Source organism: Lissotriton helveticus, chromosome 2_2 (genome assembly GCF_964261635.1).
Source record: "Lissotriton helveticus chromosome 2_2, aLisHel1.1, whole genome shotgun sequence".
NCBI lineage: Eukaryota > Metazoa > Chordata > Amphibia > Caudata > Salamandridae > Lissotriton > Lissotriton helveticus.
This window is the reverse complement of record NC_136060.1, coordinates 154,175,461-154,191,872: the sequence shown is the minus strand read 5'-3', so window position 1 is coordinate 154,191,872 and position 16,412 is coordinate 154,175,461.

The window sequence follows — 16,412 nt, the reverse complement described above, 5'->3', positions numbered from 1 at the left end:
TTAAGGATAATGCTATGATTACGTACGGTAATCCCCATTACTCTTAGTCCTACTCGTCCTCGACCCAGTCATCACTCAGGAGGTATTCCACACATACAGGAAACAAAACAGGAAACGCTTTTAGGCTCCACCCCCCCTCCTGCCAGGTGCTATATCAGACCTAACCACCAGAAGCACATCATGACACACCAAGCAACAAAGGCCTGGACAGGGAGGGAGGGTGGGAAGTATGACTGGGTCGAGGACGAGTAGGACTAAGAGTAATGGGGATTACCGTACGTAATCATAGCATTACCTCTACGTCCCTCGTCCCTCGACCCAGTCATCACTCATGAGGCATACCAAAGCAACGCCCAAACAGGCCTTTGGCAACCCAAACACAGCAAAACACAGACCAGACACAAAGGAGTGCAGCAAGCACAAAAGCTAAAGAAACAAAACAGAACTCAGAGTGGAGGGGGAACAGCTTGCAACACTCCACGATCAAAGACGGTCCGGTCAGAAAGGGCACAATGCAACCCGCAGTGCCGCACAAACGTGGACCCGGAGGCCCAGGACCCAGCACGACAACACTCAACAAGAGACACACCAGGGCAAGCAGCCCAGGAGGCAGACACGCCCCGAGTGGAACGCGCCCGAACACCCGGCGGACAAGGCCAACTAGCACCAAGAGAGGCAAGAGCGATGACAGCCATAATCCAGCGACCCAAGGTGAGCCTGGAAGCAGCCCTACCCTTACCAGCCAAACCAAGGTGACAAAGAGAGAGTCTGAAGAGGGAAACACCCTAGAACGAGCCACATAAATGGACAAGGCACGCCTCAGGACCAAAGAATGAAGCAACAGCTCAGAAGGTCACAAAGGAGGAAGAACCAGCTCCTGAGAGGAACGGAAACGGGAGCGGACTTTGGGGACAAAACCAGGAGCCAAAGAGAGCACCACAGCGCCATCCAGAAAACGCAAAAACGGGGGGGGGGGGGGACAACGCAAGGCCGTAAGCTCCCCCAACCGCCTCGCAGAAGTGAAGGCCACCAGAAAAGCCACTTCGTAGGACAGAAACAGAAGGTCCACAGCTTCCAAAAGCTCAAAGGGGGAAGACTGCAAAACACCCAACACCAAGGAGAAATCCCAAGGGGGTACCAGAGAACAAACAGAAGGCGAAACAGACGAGAAACCAACAGGTCATCTGAAGAAAGAAAAGAATCCGGGTCCCAGAAGGCCCGGATAGCAGCCCACAGGCCCCTCAAGGTAGACACAGCAAAGCGCTTTAGAAAGCCATCCAGAAAAACATTTGAAGGACAGAAGACATAGGGCAAGAGGTAGGAGACAAACCAGAAGAGGAACACCACCCCGAGAAGGAAGACCAGTCCTTCGAGGAGGAAGACAAAGTAGACGGCCTACGAGGGGCCTGCATCACAGAAATGATGTGGTCGGGCAGACCACGGACCCCAAGAGACAACCGTACAACCTCCAGACTGCCAAGGAGAGGGGAACCAGAAGAGGGGACGGGGACCTCAGAGGAGAGGTGTAGCGGGGCAGAAGCCATGAAGGGCCCACCGCTAGGCCCAGCAGCAGAGGAAACCAGGACCACCTCGGCCAGTGCGGAAGAACAGCCACCACCTGAGCCCCCTCCCGCTGAACCATCAGCAAGAAGGCAGGAATCAGAGGAAAGGGAGAAAAGGCATAACGAAGCCAAGGAGGCCACCGGAGAGACAAGGCATCCACTTCCCAGGCGCCCACCTATGGAGACCTGGAGCAGAACAGGGGAACCAGGGCAATGGACCGGGAGGCGAACAAGTCCAGACCCGGAGTCCCGAACCTCAGGCAAAGCAAGCGAAAAGACCGGGGAGCCAGGCACAGGGACAGAGATGAAGGAAACCTCCAGCTCAATGAATCCGTCACCACGTTGACCACACCTCGAATATGCTGAGCAGACAGGGCCAGAAGATTCTTCTCTGCCCAGTCCAAAACGGAGCAGGCCACCAGATTCAGGGAAGAACTGCGGGTCCCCCCTTGGTGATTGACATAGGCCACAGACACGGTGTTGTCCGATCTCACCAGGACATGGCAACCCCTCAGATCAAGCTGGAAAAAACGAAGCACCCTCTCCACTGCAGACCGCAGACAACTCCCTCCAGTTGGACGACCTGCGAGACTCCAACGGGAGCCAACGAGCCTGAACAGCCCAATGGGCCAGAGTCGCCCCCCAGCCGGAAGCGCTGGCATCCGTGGCCACAACCAGAGGAGGAGGCAGACGGAACAACATCCCCACGGAAAAGTGGAAAGGATCCAGCCACCACTGAAGAGCAGACACAATGTCCAGAGTCACAGGCACAGGAACCGCACAATCCAGGACAGGAAAGGGGACCCACCACTGCACATGCCATGAACCCGGGCCCAGGGCACGGTGAAGACAGACGCAGCCATGTGGCCCTGACCCACCAGTCACTGAAGGAGGGGAGCCGAGGACTGCGACAACAACTTCCTCAGCAAAGACTGAAGGCGACAAATCCGGGCCTCCGGCAGGAACACCTTGCCCAACACAGAACCGAACGCAGCTCCGATGAAGGTCCTCCGAGTGGCAGGCTCCAGGTGACACTTCAACAAGTTGATCAAAAACCTGTGTTCCCTGAGCGTAGACATGGTCAAGAGAAGGTGGTGAGACATGATCTCCAGGGACGGAGCCTGAACCATCCAGTCGTCGAGATACGGGAACACCGACACGCCCAGGAGATGGAGATGGGCCACCAAGGGAGCCACCACCTCGGTGAACACCCCGGGGGCGGACCGAAGACCAGAGGGAAGGACGCAGAACTGCCAGTGCTGGCCCTCCAGGCAGAAGCGCAGGAAACACTGATCCCGCACAGCCACCGGGACGTGCAGGTACGCATCCTGGAGGTCCAGAGTGGAGAACACCCAACCGGACTGGAACAGCGGGATAGTCCTCTGGAGAGTCTCCATCTTGAACAGGATCTCCCTCACGAACAAGTTCAGACCCCGAAGGTTGATGACCACCCGGAAGCCCCCCGTGATCTTTGGCACCACAAAGATGATGGAGTAGACGCCCAACCCCCCTCCGCCACCGGAACAGGGACAAACGCAAGCTTGCTGACCAAAGAACGAACCCCGACTGACAAGGCCAGATGGCGGGAGGCATCCCGAGGAGAAGGGGTCACCACCACCCTGAATGGGGGAGGAGGGGACAGGAACTCGATCCGGTAGCCCCTTGACAAGACATCCAGCACCCATCAGTCGGAGGTCGTCAGGCGCCAAGCAGGAAGGAACTGGCGAAGCCTCCGACCAACCAGAGGCAGACCACCAGCGAGAACGTCCCCTAGGCTGGCATAGTCAGGAACGCTGTGGACCAGACCCAGCACCCCTGAGGGACTTCTTCTGAAACTTCCGGGGAAAAGACCGGCCAGTGCCACGCTGACTCCAAAACGAGGACTGCTGAAACCTGGAAGGCTTGCGGAAATACCAGGCACCAGAGAAGGAGGAACCCCAACGGGGTGGAAGAGCACGAAAGGACAAATAATGCTTGCTCTCCTTGAAGACCTTGTGCAGATACTCCTCCAGCGAGTCACCAAACAGACGAGCACCAGTGAAAGGCAGCCTCAAAACCATGGAACGCAGGGCCGTGGCCATCCACCATACCCTCAGCAACAGGTGACGACGGGCAGCAACAGAGGAAGCACAGGACACAGCAGAAGCCCTCACAGAACCAAAGGCGAAGCCCAATAGGAAATCCGCCAGGCGCTCCACAGACACCAGCAACTCCGGACAACTGGCACCCTCCCGCAGAGATGAAAAAACAGGGCCTCGAAATCGGTCAGCATAGACTGGGCAACAGACGCCCCAGAAACGCCAGAACGAACAGCCAGGTGCGAGGCGGCAGAAGACTACTGTAGGACAGAATCCACTGCAGAAACCTCCGGGAACCCCACGTGAACTCGCACATGGGAAAGGACATCAAGGTAAGAGATGGAAAGTACAGGCCTGAAGCACAACAGTAGCCGAAGAAGACTCAGCAGACTCAGAAGAAGAAGAATGCGCAGCAGAATCAGAAAGACCAGCAGCACCCTCCTTGGACACCTGGAAACTAGAAAAGAACCGGCGAAGGCGTTTGCACATGACAAACAACCAAAGCACAAAGCACACCCCCCCCTCCCCAGAGGACACAGAGAGATACAGAAACAGACATCCATTGCGGACCAGTCCAATGACACCCAAAGAGACGGAAACACCAACCTCCACGATTCCCAAATCACCAGTAGAAGGCATGGCTCCTTGCGAGGCTCCTGACAGCAGGAAAGGGAGGGGCGGGCAAAGTGAAAACCCCCCGACCAAACAGCCGGTGCGGCAAAGCTCCATTGGTAAATCCGCACCAGGGAAGAAGAAAACGACTCACCAAGCTCGCCGCCATCCGCCGCAACGCTCCATGCGTCAGTGGGCAGCAAGAAACACTTCATGCTGTTCAGTTGCACAGACGGGAATCCCAGCAATGCTCAACTTCCGAAAGTCCTCGAAGCCTCAGAGACAGGGCAGCAAGCTCGCCGCCATCCGCCGCAACGCTCCAAGCATCCAGGAAGACCAACAACGAGTCCCCCAAGGACCGGAGCGCCCGGAGCCCACCCGGGCACCCGACCAGGACAAGCACCCGGAAATGAAGAAGCACCGCGAATGCGCGAACAGCGCGCATTCGCGAACAGCGAGAGAGCAGCCCGGCTTCCTCAAGAGAAGAAACACCAATGAAACAATCAGTCTCCGGACAGAGAGCAATCTGCACCGAGTCCGAACAGAATTAGACAACTAGCCTAGCAGACACGAACCGCAGACAGCTAGCGGAGAGGAGAGCGAGCCAAAGAGTCAACAGGGGGAGCCCAGCTCACAGATGACAGACATCAGAGCCAGGCCCGCGCTGGAGTAGACACCCAGGCCCCCAAACCAGAGAGAGGGCCATGGGCGAGCAGGGAAATACACGGGGAGGAGCGTGCCACTCAGCAGACAGGCGCTCACAGCCCCCACCCGCACAACAGCAGAAGAACAGACAGCAGGGTAGAAAGAAAAACCAGGATGACCCGAGAAGCCAAGAAGCAGCCCAGGTCACCTGAGCCCAGGAGGAGACAGGGAAGCCCAGCAGCCCCACTCCAAGGAATCCCACGACGGTCCATGGGAGCCCCCCAGAGCCCAGCAGAGGAGGATCCACAGGACAAAGATGGAGGTAAGTGCCCGGCACACACCCCAGCGTCTCCCATCAAGTAATCCACGACAGGAAACAAAACAGGATGTGCTTCTGGTGGTTAGGTCTGATATAGCACCTGGCAGGAGGATGGGGGTGGAGCCTAAAAGCGTTTCCTGTTTTGTTTCCAGTCTGTGTGGAATACCTCATGAGTGATGACTGGGTCGAGGACGAGGGACGAAGAGGTAATAGTTTTCCTCCATCTTATTTCTGCCATGGCTGGTCAATGAATGTCTTTTTATCTTGAATCCTTTCTAAACAATGAGATCAAATTTCCAGGGGCAACCGTACCCACTTTTTCAGTAGGTTCTGTTTGTCTTACTGAGTATAATCTCACTGTCCAAGATTGAAAACCCTGTCTTCCTTGTTTGTTTCACATTTCCACTCTCTAGGCAAAGTTAATTCTACCATTTTTAAATCAATGGAACAAATGATTCTAGAGTTGTGACGGTCATCGGAAAAGTTTCTGAATAACTATATTCTGAAGAGTTTGTGGATATGCAGACATTTTGTGTTCCTCCTTGTTCCCTTCCCCATAACCCAAATATTTTCCGTTCTGGGACCTAATCATAATTTCACTATGCTTAACAGTCACCATACTGGAAGGTTTTCTTCCATCATACATGCACTTGATAGTCCAATGTCTTTATATCTTTATTATTTGAATCTAGTTTGATATTTAGAATCAAAGATGCTTTCATTTTAAATCCTCTGTGAATTGAGTCTTATGTTTGGAAGAATTTAAAGTGTATTCCACTAGTCTATATTTAGCCAGCATAGGGCAGCGCACTGAATTTATAAACATTGCCCTTTTTACCGGGATAAAGCAGGAGTGACCCATCTTTTTCATTTCACTAACTCTGCATTTTGCTGTCAGCTCTGGCAGACATAGCGCTGTGCTATAAATACATTATCCTGATTATATTAGATATGTTCTATCGATGTCACATCAAGTAGTAGGCTAAGTTATAGTCATAGTGATTAGTTTACTATTAATTATTCTTAACTAAATATTCACACTACACAATTAACAGTTATGAAATGTCACCTACCATCCAATGTGATCATTGTAAAAGCTGCTGCAATCCTACATGCTTAGAATAATTTTTAATCCAGGGTGAATCGCGAACCAGCTCTTTCCCATGAGGTAGACAAACGTTAAATATTTCCATTTTAGTCGTGTACACTGACATCAAAGAGACTACAGCTCTGCAAAGATCCGTTTCCTTGGCAACAAAAAGCAAATGGGTTAAGGATGTCCACGGAAAGCAAATGAGATTTTTTTTCTCCTGTTGAGAGACACAATTGAATGTAGAAAGCTTCGCTGTGTATGTTTCATTTTCATGCGTCACTGCCGGGCGCAACAGGTCTAGTTGCACACCAGAAAGTTATAATGTTCTGTCAGTGTTTTCATAGAATCTTAATCGTATGAGTAGAGACAATTTACACAATTCGTTTACACATGCATACTGTGACAGGAAAAATACACCAAGCAGGGAACAGACTATACGCTGAATGCTGTTGCTTGATTGAGACCTAGAGAGAAAACTAGGAAGTGGTCAGCAGACAAGTATTTTCCATCTATGCTCCCAGCCTCTGTAGCTCTTTCGCAGTCACAGCTTGATGAATTCTTTTTAACAATGTAGAAAATAAAGCGTGGAAGGGTATACTCAGACATGAGTCCCTTGCTCATTGCACCATCAGGATTCAAGCAAGCCGGGCCGAAGACGGCTATAATGCCAGAAACCGGTCCCCGGAAGCTTGTTTCCTTCCCAATGTAAGAATTGGCTTTTGTAGTCTGGTCTGCCCTGTTCTCATGATGCACTGGGCCAGGGACAGACTAATTTGCATACAGCCAGGTTCTGAAACTGGGATGGTGCAATGAGCTAAAAAACGGTGTTGGATCTAGCCCTGATCTCTTGACTGGGTGAGAGTATTCTGCTTAATTCAGAGACTCTGTCCCTCACCACCCCTTGTTGTAAATATTTTTGTCCACCCTAAGCGTGGAAGGGTATACTCAGACATGAGTCCCTTGCTCATTGCACCATCAGGATTCAAGCAAGCCGGGCCGAAGACGGCTGTAATGCCAGAAACTGGTCCCCGGAAGCTTGTTTCCTTCCCAATGTAAGAATTGGCTTTTGTAGTCTGGTCTGCCCTGTTCCCATGATGCACTGGGCCAGGGACAGACTAATTTGCATACAGCCAGGTTCTGAAACTGGGATGGTGCAATGAGCTAAAAAACGGTGTTGGATCTAGCCCTGATCTCTTGACTGGGTGAGAGTATTCTGCTTAATTCAGAGACTCTGTCCCTCACCACCCCTTGTTGTAAATAGGAAAAATACACCAAGCAGGGAACAGATTATACGCTGAATGCTGTTGCTTGATTGAGACCTAGAGAGAAAACTAGGAAGTGGTCAGCAGACAAGTATTTTCCATCTATGCTCCCAACCTCTGTAGCTCTTTCGCAGTCACAGCTTGATGAATTCTTTTTAACAATGTAGAAAATAAATGAATACCCACTAATCTCTACAGTACCTTTCCGACTCCAAGAGCAAAGCGTTGACAAACGGGAGATGAAGAAACTGAAGAAGAAAAAGACCAGAAGTCAAGCCTTCCCTAACAGGTAGCCATTGTATGACTTGGCCCTCTCTGCAATGCCGCCCCCAAACATGTTGCCTTTACCCTCTACGTTTTCCTAAATTAGTTTTGTTGGTCTTAGGACTCTGTACACTTTACCACTGCTAACCAGTGCTACAGTCCTAGTACTCACTCCCCGAAACATAGTTACATTGGTTTACACCCAATTGCCATATATAAGTTACTTATAGGTTCCTTGTAGAGTGGTATATCACACACCCAGGGCATGTAAATTAAATGCTACCAGTGGGCCTGCAGCACTTATTGTGCCAGTCACTTAAGCAGCCCCTTAAATCATTGTCCCAGGCCTGCTTTCCAGCCTAAACACAGTTTTAAACTAACAGTGTGACAAATCAATATAACCCACTTGCGAAACCTTAATCTCTCTTTTTATTGCAGATTAGTCGCCCCGTAGGTAGGACCTACGTAGTCCATAAGGCAGGGTGCACTGTAATTAAAAGGTTGGACATGCACTTTTAAATTCTACGCATCCTGGTAGTGAAAAACTCCTACATTTGTTTTTCACTACTGTGAAGCCTACCTGTCTCATAGCATAACAGTGGATTGCCTTATTACATTTAAGAAATGCTAACTTTTGATTCAGGACAGATCATCTGTTGATGTTTGGTATTTAAGAAATTATAATAAAAAATCCTCTTGAATGGTAAGGTCGAATCGAAAATTACAACTTTTAAAATGCCGCTCTTAGAACATTGACATTCTCCTGCCCTTAGTCATTTGTTGCCTGCAGCCTCCCCTGGGTCACATGTCTGGCTGCAACTAAAAGACTTTGTGAATTCCTCCCGTACAGTCACACAATAGAGGGAGATGGTGTGTCTGAGTGCGCCATTTGCTGGTAAGATCGTGTGGCAGAGCCGGGCACAGCCCTACTTGCAACTGAATGCGCTGTGCTCTGCCTTCACACAAATGACTAGTCCCCACTGCATTGTCTCTGCAACCAGCTTTGAGCCAGGACAGGGGAGTTATGAAATTCCAAGCACTTCAAAGAGAAACCTCTAGAAATGCCTCCAAGCTTTAAAGAAGGCACCCGGTATAAAAATACAGCCCTTATACTGACTCGGCAAGTTCACTTTCTGGACCTACGAAAGGGCTCTCCGAAGTCTGCCTGTTACTGTGTCCTGCTGTATATCCCACAAGACTGCTTTGATGCACCTTGTAGGACTGCTTTGCTGTCTGGAGCCTACCTTGAACCTTCAGAGGCCAGCCCCACTGTTGAGCCCTACATTTTCACCTGAACCCAGGATTACCAGAGTGACTTCAAGGGCTCCTTTGCTTGGCTCTTGTTCATAGCCACAGAGACATAACAGGCTCCCACCTCTTGAACCAGCACATGGACCTAGATGATGTGATTTTCTCATTCCCAAGTAATGCCCTTAGTGCTGAACCCTTTGTGTGACCTCAGTTGAGCTCCCCTAAAGGTTTTGGGCTCTTCGCAAATGCCTTGGTCCCTGTATCTGACCCATGCTCCATCGTGGTTGGCCCGAAATTTTGACTGTCATCCAATCTTGAATAACCAGATAGCTGCAAGTGGCGTTTTGTGCTTTTTTGACACTATTTTCACTTTAATCAGTAACATTTCATAACTCTGGGTCCACTGATTGGATATTTGTTGTTTTGGAGTCAAATGATGTATTACAATTGTTGTGGGATTTTTCCAGTGTTGTGTTTTCAAATACACTACATATATTGTCTCTAAGTTAAGCCGGACTGGTTTTTGTTACAAGCTACCCGAGGGTTCAGCACAGGTTAATTTTGAGACTGTTTGTGGTTCGCCCTGCCCGGGATTGTGGCTGCTGCTTGACCAGGGATTACATCCCAGTCAACCAACAATCCAAATTCTCACACTCATGATCTGGAATATAATATCCATCAACATCAGATCGTCTTCTCCCTTCCTTCCAATCAGAAAAATGAGAGCGACATTTTAACTCAAAAGCAGCATACCTCACTCACTAGGAACTTACACCATATCTGCTTATTTGTAAAATGCCCTGAATTCTATCTGAGGCTACTACTGACCACTGTAAAAAATAACCAACATAGAATAGAATAGACTGGAACTTTTCAGTCTAATATTTTAAAATCCTTATTCATGAAGCTTGGTTAGAGAGAAGTATGTAGAAAATATTAGATTGCAGTGTACTGAGCACGTATGAGGGTCATCCTTAGTCAGACTTTGATGCACTTTTGGTTGTTAAAAATAATCATCTTAAATACAATTTCAAAAAAGGTTACTAGAGTCCAAAGATATCTGAAACACTCTCTAAACTAGGTATTCAGAGAGAAGCATTGCTGCCCTTTAGGGAAATCAAACTTAGGAATGATATATTTACCTTAATATAGGTGTAAGATTTAAGAGGCATAGGCCACACATCAGCGATGTAAGAATGCTTCAAAGAGTATGCATTGCTGCACTTTAAAAATGGTGAACTGGCAAAAATGTCAATTGAAAGAAGTTGCTATTTTAGGAAACATAACTGAAAACACACATATACACATAACATATTTACATTGAAATAATATAAATATATACTATTACAAAGAAAACATAACAGCAAGAGGTTAGAGATCTATAGGCAGATAGAGCAGTCAAAGGAAAACCTGCTATATTAAGTCTAGATTTTATGTTGGATTGTGAGGCAGTACAGATCATTTATGAGCGGTCTGTGGGTATTATCCCAATCTGCACGTTGTGTTTATCTGGATCTTGGGGGCGTTTCTAGATCGTTGCAGTACTGCCTGTGAATGATTGAGAAAGTATTCAGTTTAAAAAAAAAGCTATTTGAAGGAGGAAGCCCAAAAGCCCAAATTCTACAGCTAGCTAAGATCTCAAATGAATATAGAATGTTCTTTCCAGGTTTTGTTCGTGGCACCATTGTGGAGTGGCTTGTGTACAAAGCAGATCAAAGTGAAACTACTCCAAGTTTCAAAGAAAGCCACTGAAGTATAGTGAGAATAACACTTATGTTTTTATATTCTGCTCCTGAAACCAGCTTGGCTACAGAATGTATGACAGCTTTGATAGGTGCAGAGAGAATCTTTGAATTTTCAGACAGTAAGGAGTTTCAACTGTCCATAGCATAAGGATTGGACTATTATTGTGAAATCTGATTCAGGAATGTAGTGTCCCATTTTTTTGCTTGTAAATTGCTAGGTTCTTGCAGATGTAGGGAGTTATTTTGTTTTGTTAGATAGGTGGAAGCTGGGCATTCTTCAAAAATAGGCAGATGTACACTGAACCTCCTTTTGACAGATGTCCTGCATCTGCCAAGCTTTAATTAACTCTTTGGTTTTTGGCTTTTGATGATTAATGCATTGTGATATAGTGTTCTTTAAAGATGTGCGTATTCAAATCTTTCCTAAACTGGAGCAGCATTGGAGCATCCCTGACTAGAGCAGCATTGGAGCATCCCTGATGAATATAGGGATCCATCGATAGACAAAGCCTGTTTTTTTTTTTTTTTCAATTTTACATTTCTTAGTCTGCAGTCTGATTGCGTCTTAGCTGCTGGTGTGCTGCAAACCACAAGAGGTGGTGGGGGTATGTGCAACATAACTAAGGGTGTGGGTCGTGATGGTTTTGTAAATGATGCAGTCAACAAATAGATCCAGTGATGTTCTATCAAGATGGGGTGATCACATTTCGATGTTGAAATGACTAAGAAGGATCCGAGCGATAAAATGTAGAGAATGGGAAAGATGCAGGATGCGTTCTATCCCTGAGAGACACCTTGCTTCAGAGATTAAATCTCATAAAGGAAGCTAATTGTTATTTCTATGCTAATTCTGGTTATCTAAATGGGGAAGACTAGATGAGGACTATTCCATCCATTTGTTTGTGGTTTCTAGCATTCTCTGAAGAATGTAGTGATTTAACATTTTAAATGTTGGTCATCAGGATAGCCATACAAAAGGCAAAATCCACAATTATCTACAACCCACTAAGCGTCATCAGTTATCTAATCATCATCTCTTACCTTTAAGATTGCTATCTGCATGTTACTCCCGAATTTGAAATCTTCCTTTAAAGCAGCAGTAGAGATAATTACATTCTTCATTTCAGGACAGCTATCTTTGTGAATTCAATTTCTAAGCAATCAAGTAGTGACCCCTTTTTCAGAAATTTGCTGGTTGGAGGTCAGAGCTTGGTGCCTGGGCAAGATGATGGCCCTGATGTAGAACGTTCTCCAGTGTGCAGCAACCACACTTCCTCCTGCCTCTCAGAATGGGTGCTGCATGGAAATGAAGGAATTACCTCCCTAGAGATGTGTCTGGTCACCAGGGAGCTGTGACTTGCTCAGCGGTGCTGCCGAGGTGCAGGAACATGTCCTCTGATGCTCATACGGGGCCTAGTAGACAATCCCAAGTGGTCTAGCAGCTTCCGTCCAGGCTTCAAATGGCATCTCTCCCTCATTCTCACCCAAAAACTGAGCTGTGGGGTGGACAGCTGATGATAGGGGACTTTGGGGCCCTGAACCACTGCAATTGCTGCATCACATTTGACACCATACCCGCTAGTATGCCAGTGGCTCTTGGAGATATGGGAGCCACAGGCAATTCAACAGAAGGAAGGAGCCGCACCCTCACAGTGCAGGCTGCAGCCCTGATCACCTCTCCACACTTGGCCTCCTTGCATAGTCAGGAGGACCACCTTCCAGAGCTCTAGCTTTCCATGACTGCGGCCTCTAATTGCACTGACTATCATTGGAAGAACAGGAATGACCATAGACCCAGCACTGAGGCCAAATCAGGTTTCCAGAATAGAGACAGTGCCCACACAAGTTAAAGGATTGGACCCCTCTTGTGGGCCATGCTCCTCGACCTTTCACTGCTGCCCAAAGGCCTGTATACACCTTCAGGGCCCATTGACACAGCAGTCAGATTTAGACTTTGCCTGACTCAGGGTCTGGGAGTCGCATTTCGGCTACTTTACACAAGCAACACACTTCACTGCACTTGTGATGAGTGTCCAGGGGTGCCCCAGGAAGTCTCTGGGTCTGTTTTCCTGCTGGGGGTCTCATGCAATCCACCACTGAACCAACAATCTCCGTTACCCTCCATGCTGCTTTGCCTACCTCCCACCATGTCAAAACCCTCCAGACAGCTCCTGTTTACGAATCCAATGCCTGGAAACAGAATAAGCATGTAAAGGATAAAAAACAGTCATCAGACTCTGCCTTGCATGTTATCTAGAGGGAGCGCAGAACAATTAAGAGCACCATCTAGGAGGTGGCAGAAACAACTTCCAAAACCTCCGCAGACACTCAGGGGATCCGCCAGGATATCTCCTCCTTCAATGGCAGACTGTCCATGGATGAATCATGACTGGGCCAGATTGATGAGAACTTAGCAGCCTCCAAGGACTGGGAACAGGATCACTGGCACCTCCAAAAGGAGCTTGCAGAACTAGAAGATCAGCCCCACATAGACAGCTTCTGGATCTTAGTGGAACTGAAAAAGATGGACCTTCTGGGTTTTCTTTACTGTTTTCGACCAACGATCACCAACCTGGCCTTTCCTTCGCCCTTGGTGTTTCAAAGAGTTCATAGGTGATGGAGCAAGGTTTTATGAGTACAGAAACTTGCTCGTATTCAATCCTCTCGAAAATAACATGTAACTTATTAGCCAGCATGCTTTGTGATTACTAAAACCACACTACACGACATTTCTAGTATCTAGGGGAAGCTTACCTATGTTCTTTTACTAACAGTAACCAGAGTGTCCTAATATGGCCGCCAAAACGCGGGAATCTTTCTGCACATGCGTCTACTACATCTACGTAGTGTGGCGTATCTCTGCTTTTGGTGGGAATTTCTTGCAGCTGCGCACTAGTGCCAAAGATGGCCGCTTCATGCTTCACATACTAATGCACATGCTCCTGCTCCAACTAAAACTTGTGTGTTCTGCTTAACTATTAATGCTATAGTTAAAATAAAGTAATGGGGTTAGAGTAGAATTAAGTGTATACAGTGCATTCCTTTATTTTTATATTCTAATGTGTCTCTCTTTGACTTCATTGATAGCTCGTATTTGGGCCTGAAGGGGATCGCAAACTCCATTTTGAAATCATGCACAGATGACATCAAAACCCTCACAACTTTGACATTGAATTGATGCCAGTTCCCATCTTATTTACGACGTTCGTGGGAAACTTACCTAGTCACCCGGAACAAGAGGAAGAGAAAGCACAGAACTGTATACATAGTATATGAATTGAAATAATATTGCTGGTTGGAAAAAAAAGCATGAGAAAGTAAATTATGGGTGGGAAAATTGATCAAATATGTTGAATAGAAATGATCTCATATTGGTATGGTGTGATGACATCTCCTCGTCTTTCTGACCAATCAAATGAAGGGAACACATAGAATTTGCAACATTAAGGGGGTGGTACACGCACTTAAATGGTATAACTAAGGTAGGCTTAGTCAGTCAGTCAGTCAGTCAAATAACTTTATTCGATTAATTAAAACCATAAAAGCAGTACATAGTTCATAAGCAATAAAATACAGTTAAAATACAGTTTAAACAAGTTTTAGAGATGATTGCAAATCCTAAATAAATCCATTAAAAGGTATTTAAAAGAGAAAGAAATGATTAAATAAAAACAAATTCAAGGTGGTAGATATAGGGAATACACTTTCCAGTATGCTTTGCACATTCCCCCCGAACATATTTTACAAAAAATGTCAGGTTTGAAGGTTGTTTATCGAAGGGAGTTTAGTTTTGTTTTGTCTGACGGCTGCTACCAAAAAACAAGCTACACTATATGTAACCTGCACCGAGTTCAACATCTGTAGGTATAGGAGGGCCGGCCGTACCTGGGCGAAGTTTAGGTCTTTCAAGATTGGAAAAAGGAATTTTTTGCGGGCCACCAGGTAATGTTCACAAAGCATAACTAGATGAAGAGTATCCTGCGTGGAGAAGCAGTCACATGAACAGGGTGGGGTATTTTCTGGAGTACCCCACTTTGTATATGAGCCAAGCACAAGATGTATCTGGTTAAACCTGAACCTTGTTAATAAAAAACGGTGGTATGGTTTGGTTACATATTTTAGATAAGGTTCCATAGCCATGGACGACGAAAGTTTGTATAATGACCTTACCATTGGCTTGCAGAGCTCAACCGCTTCCCTCTCTGTGTCCAACATATTTTGAAAATGCTGCTTGACCCACCTTACATCCTCTTTCTTGAGGCTCTGTGGTAAAGAATACATGTCCGGACGCCCTAGCCTCGCGCATGCCGCTCTAACATACGCCAGCCAGGGTATGCTGGCTGCTTTATCCAGGGCCATACAGTCTTTGAGAATGCGGTGATTCAATGTGATCTCCTCATTTGTCCAAGTTTTAATCCAACATAACAGTGGGGACATTTTTAAGAGATCAGTAACGTATCCCAAGCCTATTTCATTATGGATTGAATATGTAGGAGATGATTTCGGGAGTGACAGCAAGGCACGTATAAATTTATTTTCAGCAGTTTGAATGCCTGGGGCTGGAATATATCCCCAAATATCTGCCCCGTAGGATGCAATTGCCACGCATTTGGATCTATAAATGCGAGTCATGGCCTCCATGGGTCTTGAACCAAGCCTTTTGGAGAAATGCATGAGTGCTGCAGTGGATCTACTAACTCCATTCTCCTTTAGTTTCAGTTGGGCACCCCAAGTTCCTTTTTCGTCAAAGGTGATGCCTAGATAACAAAAAAAGGGTACCCTCGAGATTGGAGAATTATTACAACTAAAGGACCTGAGCTTCATGTTTTTCTTCCGTGAACCTGTAACCATAACATGAGATTTAGCTGTATTAATCTTTAGGTCCAGGGCTTCCATAAAACCACCAAAGTGATCTAATAGTCTTTGCAGGCCCACACCTGTGCGAGCTATAAGGACGGCATCGTCCGCGTATAGGAGGACCGGGATGGGTGACCCCCCATACGCGGCATGTCCAAAGTAGCTGAGTTCAGGAATTTCCCCAGGGAGTTGATGTACAAAGTAAAAAGGAGAGGGGCAAGAATGCAGCCTTGTCTGACCCCTCTCCCTGATCTGAACTTCTCTGTGCATCTTCCCTCCCTTGTTACCCTGACAGAGGCGAACACATTTTGATGAAGATCGTGCAAGAAATTGACCAAGGTGGTGTCCAAACCCAAATCTCTTAAAATAATCCACAGTTTAGAACGATTAACCAAGTCGAAAGCAGAAGATAAATCCATAAAACCCAGATAAAGAAGCCCCCCCTTCACCACAGTGTATTTGCTAATAATAAGGTGAAGGTTTAAACATTGATCCATGGTCCCCCTATGTGCTCTAAAACCATACTGCAAATCAGAGAGGATCCCGCTCTCCTCAAGCCAATCCCCGAGTCTTTGCAGAATGACTCTGCCCAAGATCTTAACAGCAGAGTCCAGCAGGGAGATTGGCCTGTAGCAGGCAGGATCCCCCCTGTTCCCCTTCTTGAATATGGGAACAATAATAGAGGTAGACCAGGAAGACGGGAAACCAGCTGCAGGTATCGCAT